This window comes from Leguminivora glycinivorella, chromosome 12 (assembly GCF_023078275.1).
Source record: "Leguminivora glycinivorella isolate SPB_JAAS2020 chromosome 12, LegGlyc_1.1, whole genome shotgun sequence".
In the NCBI taxonomy this organism is placed as follows: Eukaryota; Metazoa; Arthropoda; class Insecta; order Lepidoptera; family Tortricidae; genus Leguminivora; species Leguminivora glycinivorella.
Genome location: NC_062982.1, coordinates 23,886,833 through 23,898,842, shown reverse-complemented (window position 1 = coordinate 23,898,842; position 12,010 = coordinate 23,886,833). Strand labels below are relative to the sequence as shown.

At 37.1% G+C, this 12,010-nt stretch overlaps 1 protein-coding gene across 2 annotated transcripts in view; it reads left to right on the top strand.

The window, feature by feature from the left end:
* The window catches only part of LOC125232183 (protein N-terminal asparagine amidohydrolase), a 179,084-nt gene that overhangs the window by 71,358 nt on the left and 95,716 nt on the right, over positions 1-12,010 (top strand). Inside the window, exon 1 of one of the 2 annotated variants that reach the window (XM_048137814.1) lies at positions 3,660-3,799. The exons of the other annotated variant lie outside the window; for it this stretch is intronic. The gene's annotated coding sequence lies outside the window, so the exon portion shown is untranslated. Of the gene's footprint in view, positions 1-3,659; positions 3,800-12,010 lie in introns of those variants that run through there. 2 annotated transcript variants of the gene reach the window in all.

Sequence of the window (12,010 nt, the reverse complement as noted above, 5' to 3'; positions counted from 1 at the left end):
CATGTCGAACGGCACCCTATAGAAAGTAAGCGCTCGCCGCATTCACATGTTCCCGAGCAATCGGAGATAAGCGCCGAAGATAACAACCACCAAACATAATTAGTCTGTCATTGCCGCTATCGTGTGTAAAGAATACTTTATCTCATCTGCTTTAGGGTTCCGTGCCGAACGGTGACAAACGGATACTCATTTAGATTAGTAATAGTCCGACTAGACGTAGATTAGTAATAATTTAATAGAACTACATGGCTGAAATATAAATGTTCAATTGAGTGCTTGCATGGTTCTCCACTGCGCCGCCGCCTAACACAATAAATTAACAAAATACTTTTAGTAAATATCATATTCACTGTCTTATTTTTTGCCTGACGTATTAGGTTCCGCTTGGCAACTAAACCTAGGACATGGTGTAGTTCCACCAGTTTTTACGGAAGCTGGAAGCGTTTACCATCTGTTTACGTCCAATTTCGAGGGTAAACTAAGGCCTATAGAGGTATTTAATTGTCCTTGCGATGTTTTTCTTCACTGAAAACGATTAAGTAAAATACTGAAAGTACTTATGAAAGACAAAGTTAATAATCGGCTTTCATTATAATTTATAAGAAAGGTGTTTAATCGTCGGTGAGAATGCCAAATCCGTTATGTGCTCGATTTTTGATTGACAAATAGTTACCTAGCAACAAAATACATAGTGTTATTTTATTTACTTTACTCAAAATCGCGCACATGCGGGATTTAGCATTCTCAACGACGTTATTTTATTTTGGTAAGTATATCTATGTAACCGTTGAGTATTGATGTGGAAAAATACACGCCAAACATTACAAAAATAGCCAAACGTAAATAGGTACGTTGATTTTATGGAAGTCATTTAACAAGTCCGATAGTACGGACCCCTCAGGGCGCCAGTTTATATCGTACATTTTGTTCCTACACAGTATTAATGAACATCGACTTTCACTAAACAATTAAGAGCCCGTCACGATGGGTAAAAATTCAGTATCTGTCAAATTACCCCATTTACACACACTAACGCACGTCACACTCACCAACATACTTTTCGCACACTACCGCAATTTACTGGAAGAGGTCAGTGACCTAAGTGAGAGGAACTTAAGACAGGTCTATAGTTTCACTGAAGATCAGTTGTAACGTTAAAATCCCATCAAAACCAAAAAAGGGAAATATGAGCCAAGTTCAATATTATATATGCCTTGGTTGTTGGCGTCAACGACAAAAGCAGTGAGATCTAAACGGGTGCCAAGTTCAATGGCAGTCCTTAAAATGTTTTATGACAATTGATGACATAAAATATCATTATTTTCTTATAACTTTTATAATAGAATAGAATAGAATATAATTAATTTATTCGTTAACACACACACAAAATAAACGTTACAAATAATAAGACATAAATAAGAAGGAGATCCAACGAAATGGTCTAATCTTCCGATCAGACCATCCGGTGAAACAATCACGACAGGCACATAATATGTATGTCACAAATAATAAGAGCCAAATTTAAGACGTTTATGTGAAATAGTTTTTGTTGTGAGGACGCCCATAGAGGCTCCAAATAGTTCGTGTAATATTACACACGATGTTGTCTGCCAGTTCGGTTACTTGAACTTGGCTTGACATGCTGCCGCATGTTTAGATTGCGGACAGTGTCAATTTAGTGTTACCATCTCACACGAATTGACTCCGATTATTTTTCAAAATAAATTTGTGCAAACACCATATAAAATCAGAACAACTCTGGTGTAAAAAACAGTGCTTCGTTTAATATTCTAATTATAAATGGTTAAACCCTTTTCCGAATGAATTAAAATAATTCACTGTTCCTGATCGGTTTAGCCATTATAACATCCGTTATAAATGCACTGAGACAAAGGTTGAGGTTATGTATGAACAGAGGTTGACAGTCAGTTTACATGTAAAATTGTTGCCATATATAGAATTCTTCATTAAAATAATAATTTTCAAAATTTAGTTAAAGTTGTCTGAATCTAAGGTTACGTGCCCCGTGTGCAAACACCATTTAAAAATTATATTGAACGTAAGAAGGTAAGTCATACAGAACAATTTTGTGATAAGATAATATATTATTACAATTAATAATTTCGCCATTTACGTAAATAATCGTTTATAAATATAATTATAATGATTAGTTCTGTTAGTTTTTTCATACGCCACACTGAATGTCTCTTCGCGATAGAGAATGTTACACACACTGACACACTAAATAATGTGACCAGTATAATGAAAATAAAGTCCAACGAGTTAAAATTAATTTTAAAACTCTTTCATTTTAATAAAGTTTAGAAGACAAAAAATACCTATATTTCTTATCATTGTATTAAAGTTACATATATTTTTTTATTTCTCAACAATAATAAGTAGTAAACAACACAAAAAAAATGATTTTAAACTGAGACTCTTTTAGACGTGACGATATTTATTTACCTTATTACTTTTGAATACATTCATAGCACTGGCAATCTTTTTGTATCCGTATATGATTTCCAGTGTCAAAAACAAATGTCATTGGAGCAAATTTGGCGACACGTCCGCTCCGAACGAGCCCGATCGGGCGTCTGACTAAATAGAATCTGTTCGCAGTTTTGACGTTTGTATGGAAAATTTACGAAAGTTTATATTCAACATTGATTTTATTCGTTCTCTTTGTAAGGAAAAATATGAAAAGGTAATAATTCTGTAGTCCAGTTATCTAGCTTATAAAATAACATTATTTTAAAACTAAAACACGGTCGTACATATTCAAATTTATGAAGATGCCGACAGGGGCCGACCGCATTTTAGTTACAACTTTAAGTAAGTATGTATCTAAAATTGGAAGTGTTTCCTGATTTGTATTACACACAATTTTGCATACACATACTTAAAGTTTATAATTATCAAGAAAGCCTTTTGTTTGCCTAAAAGGTTTTCGAAGTAATTGCCATTTGATTTGAAGTATTTTTAGACAAATATTGATGTCGTTTAACTTCCATTTACTGTATTTTAGTAGCATGATAACACACATGTAAACTACTGAATTTTTAGTTTAGGATATAAGTAATGCGACAGCATCAATTTTAGTAGCCTAAAGTATACAAAATTGAGCTCAGCTCACTCAGACGTGAGCACTATTTGCGGGTTTTCTTAAACTAGCGTCAGGAAAAAAATCATAATTAATTCAGGGAGTAACTTTTCCTTGATGTTAACTACTGATTTTGTAGATAAGAATACGCGCTGTTTAAAACAAGTGCTTTTCTTATCAATAAGTATATACTGAAACTAAAACCGGACGTAGAAAACTACCAATTTTACGATTTTCTACTTTTTGATATTGACGGCCTCTTAACCACCAATCCGCGTCTCTACGTCGCACACAATACGTGTGCGTTTTTGACACTTTTTCTGACAGAGGCGTGTACGTGCGAACACACGACATGCGCACGCCCGCCACGCCCCCTGCCGGCTTAGCCGAATGACAATCGTTGGCGCTAGGCGCCGATCGAAACGCAGTCTAGCTCTCTCGCGCCAATACGGAAGAGCGATAGAGATAGATCGCTTTTATAACGATATTATCGTGAGCGTTTGTGCGTTTGGCTACGTACCCTGGCCCGTTCCCCGCGAATTCTGAGCCGCATCCATTCCACGCTGGCTCGTCTCCTCGGTCGGACGCCGCGGACGCTGTTGTCGAAGTGTTAACTCTGTGCCGTGAATCGAATCGAATTAACTAACTTTGAAGTGTCTTGTGAATTGGTGGAGATATTTTAGAGAAGAGTTTATGGTAAGTTTTTTTATAATTTTCTGTGTGTAATTTAAAAGTTACTTAAACTTAAGTTGCAGTGGCCAAAATTAATTATGATATATCTTGTTTTAAAGTTTTATCTAATAATATTATGCTATAATTTAAGAAGCGGTAGTTTGAACAGCTGTGTTTTTATAATTACTTACTTTATGAGTCAGCAAAGTACATGGGTACATAACTTTGAAGTCGTTATTTGTCTAGCAAATGAGGGTTTTAGATTAAAGTTAGAAACTTCCTTATACAGCGATAAGGTATGTGTTATTAAAAGTTCATTAAGTTTTATTTTATGAATGAGTTATGAATGATAAGAGCTAATTTCGATATGCAGTTGATAAGTCATGGAGGCTGTTAAAATTGTTATATTGGATGATTGATAAGCGCTAAGATATGAAGTACCACGTGCTTTATTGACTATTGGAAACTATTTGTAATATTATTATTTTATTTCACTAGGTGTATTTCTCAGAAAAAAGTAAGCTATTTAGCAGAAAAAAATGCTTATCAATTTGCAAAAACAACATGTGTACTTTGCATTGATAACGCAATGTCCTATAGATTCTACTACGTTTATTAAGGAGTTGTAGTAAAACTTATTATCTTTGCCGTTACGTTTTTTAATGTTATTTTAGAAACTGTAAGTTTTACGGATTTACATTTTGTAGAGTCATTTTGTGCCGGTATGGCCAATGGCTTCATCTCAAAGAAAGGTATCAATGAACTGTTTTAAGACTTTTAAGCCAAAAGTGCCATTAAACACGGAGGAAACAGAACAATTTTCACAGCATATTCCTCATAAACTATGTAAGAAAATACGTAGAGCAAGCGACCGTCGCTAAAAGAGCAACTTCTTCCAGACAACCCTCCAGGTACCGGCACATTTGTTTTCGTTTTCATATTTGTTCGTCGCCGGATAAAATACCTGTTGCCGAGACCAACTTGGTTGCTGACATGTGGGCGGAGCCTATATTATTTCATTATTTGCGCATGCGTCCTAACACGCCAGTTTTTTTTGCTAATTGTAAACTCTTTCTGCATTTTCGACACTAAGTCAGGATGACAAAGCATTCGCTGATCACAAGAATCGTCATCGTCTTTATGATGTTGATTAAATGACTAAGGAAACTTGATTCAGGCTATTAAGGGCCACTTGCGTTATAGGGTTAGCCAAGAGGTAAGTGGAAGCTACAATTAAAATACAAACCCAGAGGGACCCTGTTTCATCGCGGTGGCAATTTATTTTGGCACATGTACAGTCAGCTGCAGAAAAAAGTAGACCCCCTTGCCTACAAAGTGGTGTTCAATACTAAATGACACGCAAAATATGTTGTCGCTACGATCGGTACCGTCGCTATTTATCAACCCAGTAAATATCGTGATATCGTCAAGAGTCTATTGTTAATTTCGTATTTTAAATACTTGCCCGGGCCCAGGCTCCAAGTATTGCATCGCTAACCTGGCCATTTTCATTATCAAACTCAATTATGAGATTCGTATTCGTAACTGCAATTTTCACAGACGTTTAAAACTATTGATAGAAACAACAGGTCCCATTGACCAAAAATGGTGGGAAATTTCGCTGGCTTAGTTGAAGTCTTGGTGGCTCAGTTGGCAGAGTGCTGGAGTATCGATCGATCCAGAGGCCGTGAGTTCAAGTCTACAGTAATTTTCCACTTTTAAATTTATTCTAAGCCTGATAGAAACAGTATAAAAGTAGAATTAATTGTAAAAGCAAGGCATATGGGAAAGCCTCTGCTAAGTCGCAACATTCTTCAGAGCATGTTATTACATTATTACGATATAATTTTATTCCGCGCGGCGGCGGCGGTGGGCGGGGCGGGCATAATTCACCAATACAGAAATATATGGGTTTATGTTTTTATAAAATCTACCATTTTATTACCCTTTGTGAGCGCGTGGAAGCGATGAACTGAATTGAATGAATAACATTGAAAATGAAGAGTAATAAAAGTGTGCTGCTGTTATGCCCATTGCCGACGGATTATTAATATTTTTTTTAGAAGTCTCTTGGACTGTTTCGGAAATTACATACATACATATAATCACGCCTGTATCCCATAATGGGGTAGGCAGAGCACATGAACTACTAAGTTTCAGTGCCACTCTTGGCAAAAAGGGGTTGAAAGAAATCCAAATTGTGACATTGCAGTGACAGGTTGCCAGCCTCTCGCCAACGTCACAATTTAACCCCACATATCCCACAGTCGACTTCTACGACACCCACGGGAAGAAAGGGGGTGGTGAAAGTCTTAACCCTTAATTTGGCAGAGACTCTGGTGACATAAATTTTCCGATTTTACTTAATATATTGAATAACAGGTGTTTTTAAAGCGTCCGAAAAATATTAAAAAAAATCTAGATTTATTAGTTTTGGAAAAAAAATATGTCCGCCACAGCGGACTCTGCCAAATATTGGGATAAATTAATATGTCCGCTGAGGCGGACACTGCCAAACATACGGTCATTTAAAATAAACAAGTATTTCTTAACATATATTTATTTTAAAAATTAACAAATATAATAATTTTGTATGAAAATCAAACTGACACATATTTATAGTCAAATATCATTATTTTAACTTTTTTCCGACTTTTTGGCCAGGTTGCACAGGCCGTGATCACGACAGACTGATGTGACAGTGATGTCCCAGCAAAATGTCGTCGAAGATGTAAACAACACAAAACTACCCGAAATTAATTATATCAATGTTCGGGGCAGACAAAGAAATTATAAATTTTGATCTACCCGGTTTTCTTTAATGTTTATTGCCCCTCGCGCGACATGTAACATTCACAATATCCGCGCACTACGTATACCTAAAAGTGCCAAAATTTTAACTGCTTGGTCCAGCACCACACGCTGTTGGATTAAATAAAAAATCTAAGCATAAAAGCAGGCCACCAAAACAAGAAAATCAAAATAATAAACAAAACAATATAATAATTTGTTACAACACGTGTCACCGCAACATTGGCATAGTCCGCCACGGCGGACAAATCGTATTTAGTATATATTTGGCACTGTCCGGTGCGGCGGACAACTTGTTTAGATGATGATTATGAGTATTAGAAATTGAGAAATAAATTGAAAACATAACCACTTGCAACTATTATGTAATATATTTTATTATTTATACAACAGAAATACCCTGTTCTTACAAAAACCAAAAGAAAAACGCATAAATATTTTGCTAAAAACAGTTGAATTCTGATGCGGTGCCATCTTGACGAGTAACTGTCAAACGAGTGTTGACAGTGGTCAAATAGTATTTTTATACAAAGCATGTATCATAAAAGAGTCTCTTTCCATATGTTGAATTAAATAAAATTATACCTAAAAAGCGAAATATTTTTTTTATCACCTGTCCGTCCCACCGGACTTTGCCAAATTAAGGGTTAACCCGTCACCACACGGGGAATTTCGGAAATTGAAACTTTAAAATTATGCATTTTATTCTAGTCTAACCAAAACGATCTAATTTTGTAGCCTTAAGTACCTAGTACACTTGTCGTCAAACGTCAAAGATTATTTTTACCTACATTTTTCGCCTTGATACATGCAAAAGTATAAATGTATCATTGATATAGATTAGGAAGCTACCTTTAATTTTCCGGTATCGCGGTCGCCAATTGCGTCGGTGCATTCCTTTCGCAAATTTTAAAAAGGACGCACCGATGCGACAGGCTTCATCAGTATCAGACTAGTGTGCTAGGTCCACAGAAGTCTTAAAAGCTCTCCCATACTTAATGAAGAATGAAGATTGTCGGAATCTAAACCGTGTCAAATTGACATGTTTCCTAGAAATAGACTAGCTACGCTCTCGGAATATTCATGGTGCATTATACATAATATTAATAATATAAACAAAGCATTAACCTAGTGTAGAGGCTTTTCACGGTCTAATCGCTCTTGTCAGTCTCGAGAAATAGGGATAACATCTCATACGAGCAATATTAGGTTGCTCGTATCTTACAATGTTGCAAAAAGTAATAAGTGTAGTATTTTCATGGTTCATTCTGCAAACTATTTGTGACCCTTTATGCAGATTCAGACACATCTAAACTTTCTATACCCATTACTAAATAAATACCAGCAACACCAGTGACCTCTACTTCACGACAGTGACAATTGGCGCCCGAAAGTGACGCTGACACTTCGCCGTTCATTGCCTGTTCAACAAGGAAATGTTGACGCTGAGTAACAATGTTACTTATCAACACAGAAATAGGCACAGAATCGTCCACAAAGGTGCTTAGCGTGTCATATGAAAATCTCAGTAAAATCTACTGAGTTGTCTGTCTTCACTCGCAGCTTGCAGCTTTCGGGCATCAACTTTTTGTAAGTTGAAGCCATTGAGGTATATGTACTACGTAGTACATATACCTCAATGGTTGAAGCCAACAAAAATATAAAAAGTGCCTCGTTACGTGATATTTTATTGCAACAACACAAATATTATGAAAACTCAAGGACCTAAGCCATATTTCCAATCACAGGCAAGTAACAACGTCAGTACAAAATCTGACACGCTCGGCCCATCCCATATACAAAATGAAAAACTTGTTTCTTCTATCTGAATCTAGTTCTGTGGAATTGTCAAAGTCAAGTGCCAATATTACTGGTGAAATAGCCCACAGAGGTGTTGTAGGTGCCAGTCCTTTCTTGGAGATAATAACAATCGTATCGCATTGGAAATACCGTAGGCGATAGTTCATTTTTGTAATCTAGGCCTCTTCTGTCACACCTAAATTATATCGTTGCTAATAGCAATACATATATTACACCTATGTGTACGTTTAAACGTTTTATCTAATATCATTACGGCAAAGATGCGTGGGCGCGCGTCCACCGTCTTTACGACTGCTAATAGCCAGTTGCACCTTACCTCGCTCAATGAGGTTAACTAGACATCGCCAGTGCGATGGGTGACGAGATTTAGGTACTCGTTCAACTTTGCTAGGCTTAGAAAACTGTGTCTTTTTACCTGTCGTCTTTTTCTCTCTGTATTACTTTCATAGACAGTATTGTATCTAATAGCGGGTGATGATATCGCGGCTGATGATATCGCGGCTCTTGTTTTAAATCTACAGATTCCTGAATTTTAAAAGGGATAAATACAATTAAGGGCCGGTTGCACCAAACCGTCTGTCACCGTTAAAGCAACCTGTCCCTTTCATATCACTATTTCGTTTTCTTTCAACCTCTTAATTACTAAGACTGGGAGTACTAAGTTACTAAGACTTGAGTAGTTTCATATGGTCTGCCTAACTTTTGAGAATAGCACTGACGTGAGTTTTATGTATTTATGTAGGTACAATTTGTATCATTAACGTAGAAATGGACGTCGCCCTTTTGGTGTTGTACCTAAGTGAACGATCGCCTATCGCTTTTGAGATGGGAGTACACTATTTTCTTGAAGGTTGAGTTACATTTTTTATATTTTATAATTAATGCGCATAATATGGCAGAAACTCAAACCTTTGCAACCTTGGCGTACACTTGTATGAATGCAGCAGACTGTACACGTTAAAGCTGAGACTAAGAGAATAAGTGAAAGCTATTCAACTAAATCTAAATCGGAATCTAAATTGTCATTTACCTGACTTAGAATTCTATTCAGTCAACTTCTTTTTCCCCATAACAAACTGATAGATAGCAGTTAGCGCTAACTAGCTCCACAATTAAGGCAAAGTTCACAATGACCAAGGAAAGCTTGCATGTGTATCTGTCTTTAGCCCTTTAGCTAATAGCCTAGACGTGACTGTTCGGATCTGGCCGGTTAATCTGCGATCCTTAATGTGTGTGATTGTATGGCATTTGAGCGAGCGCGGTCGGGGTAATGGTACTCTTTGATAGAGTTATTTCTCTAAATGCGTGATAACCGATCATGTATGGAATGCATAATGGTACGGTGTACAAAGTATGGAGCGTTTGATGCTGATAGTACAGTCAGCTGCCTTAAAAGTTTATAGACGACGCAAAATATTTAAAGCATCAAAGCAAAATGATAGCTCGTGGACGTGTAAAAACTCAATGTAGTTATTAGTAATAATTTGTTAATAACAAGGACCATGTAATAATAAATAAAGGCTTATTTGGAAGCCATAAGGAAATCTCTGGGCTCCTCTAATACGTGTGCGTTTCCATAACAAATGTCCCGTATCCTCATTTTATAAATAAGTAACTTTTAGTTTAGGTATGGAACACCAACATGATTTGGCTAACATATATAATAGTTTTAGTTACTAAGCTGTTGGTTTTCAGAAGAACATAACATAAATAAAATCATATTTATTTATTCATATGTATTGGTAACGTTTATATTATTATTTATTTCTATTTGAAAATCGATGAAGATCGCTCTCGCGACGGGATGCGTTCAATTACAACATATTGTCTCCTCCATTAGCACATGAATGTGTGTCTGTGTGTCGTGACTAACATCCGGCGCATCTGCCTCTGCCGCTTATCAGCTGATGTCATTATCAAATCGCTATTTTACTCATCTTTATTCTTAAGCAAGCTGCCGGCTTGTAGGTGCATAGGCAAAAATCGAGAAAAGAATGGTATGACCGTGCCGCTTTTTTGCTAGACTTATTAGATATCTATGTGGTTTGGTTTCAAGAATTAAAAGAAGAATTAACAGGTGTAAAAGAAAGAATAAAATGGTTTCTTAAAAAGTTTTAGAAGTCTGCTTAATTTCTTTTAATGTTTACGGTTGATATATGCATTATAATGAATTCACTAAGTTAGTGATTAGAACACATGCAAAGCAATCGTGGCAAGTACAATACGGCTATGTTCAATAAATACAACAAACGGCTCAGAGTTATAGACCGCACCACTCATCTGTCACAAGTCCGTGTATCCCGTAGACGTCACCCAACAGAAACAGTTATTGTCCTGGCCAGTGAGAGCATTCGACTCGAAGACACATGATGCAAACCATCGCATCTTATGGAAATGACTTGAAGTTCAGAGATTAGGACTTTCTGGTGATGCTAAGCCTCGGTCATAAGATTTTTTTTTTGTTATTTTAGAATACGTTACTGCAAAGTATTGGGTTGGCACAAAAGTAATGACACACTCTAAAAAACTCTATACATTTCCTTTCTTAAGTTAATTGTTTTCGATAATATTCTAGTATGTTGTAGAACATTCTAGGTACTTCTAATGTGAGGGTATATAAAGCCACCCTCGTGATTGGTTTAGTTAGATTGAAATAAAATGGACGAGCGACAAGTTCGAACACTTTACTTATACGAGTACTTGTTAGGCCACAGTGCGCGGGCTGCGGCTGACAATATCAACACTGCATTGGGCGCTGGAAGTACAAGTCATGCCACGGTGTCCAGATGGTTTGACCGTTTTAAATCAGGAGACATGAGCCTTGAAAGTCAGTCACGCTCAGGGCGACCACCTGCATTCAATGATGACCATTTACGCCGCGAACTACAGTCGAATCCTGATGCTACTACTCGTGAATTAGCGGAAGCACTTAACTGCAGTCACCACGCTGTGGAATACCATCTGCATGAGCTTGGGTATCGAAAAGTTTTGGCTCGATGGGTACCGCACATCCTTACCGACGCCAGTCGTGCAGTCCGTGTCGCCATCTGTCAATCACTTTTGCTGCGACCCCGTCGTAAAGAGTTTTTGACTGATCTGGTTCAGTGGCGGTACAGCCATATAAGCCCAAAAGCCGGGCTTGCCCTAACATTTTTAAAATCGCGCGCTAATATTAGATATTATTAAGTTCTCCATAAGTGAAGCTCACGGCCGACCGACCATACGGTACAGACCACAGCATGTTGCCATGTTTTGCCGTGGCGCTAGTGCAGCGCGGAAGAGCACGTTCACTACGTTCAGCTATATCTTGCTCGCTCGCACTCGTTGGCTTGCAATGGGGCTTGCTCTTGCATCCTTTTTTCCTAGCTTTTAGCCTACATTCTGCCTAGCAACTTATATAACTATTTGTAGGTATATATAGAACATTTGTTCCACGATTTAAGCCGGGCTTTTGGTATGAAGTGAGGAACAAGATTGAGCGCGCGTTTGATTGACAACTTCAAGTGTATTATTATTTAGTCGAAAGTTTTATTTGCGTTAAGTGAATGTGCTCTTCTTCGTTTTCTTGTTATTAAGTGTTTAATTCGTTTAAAAATCCAATTG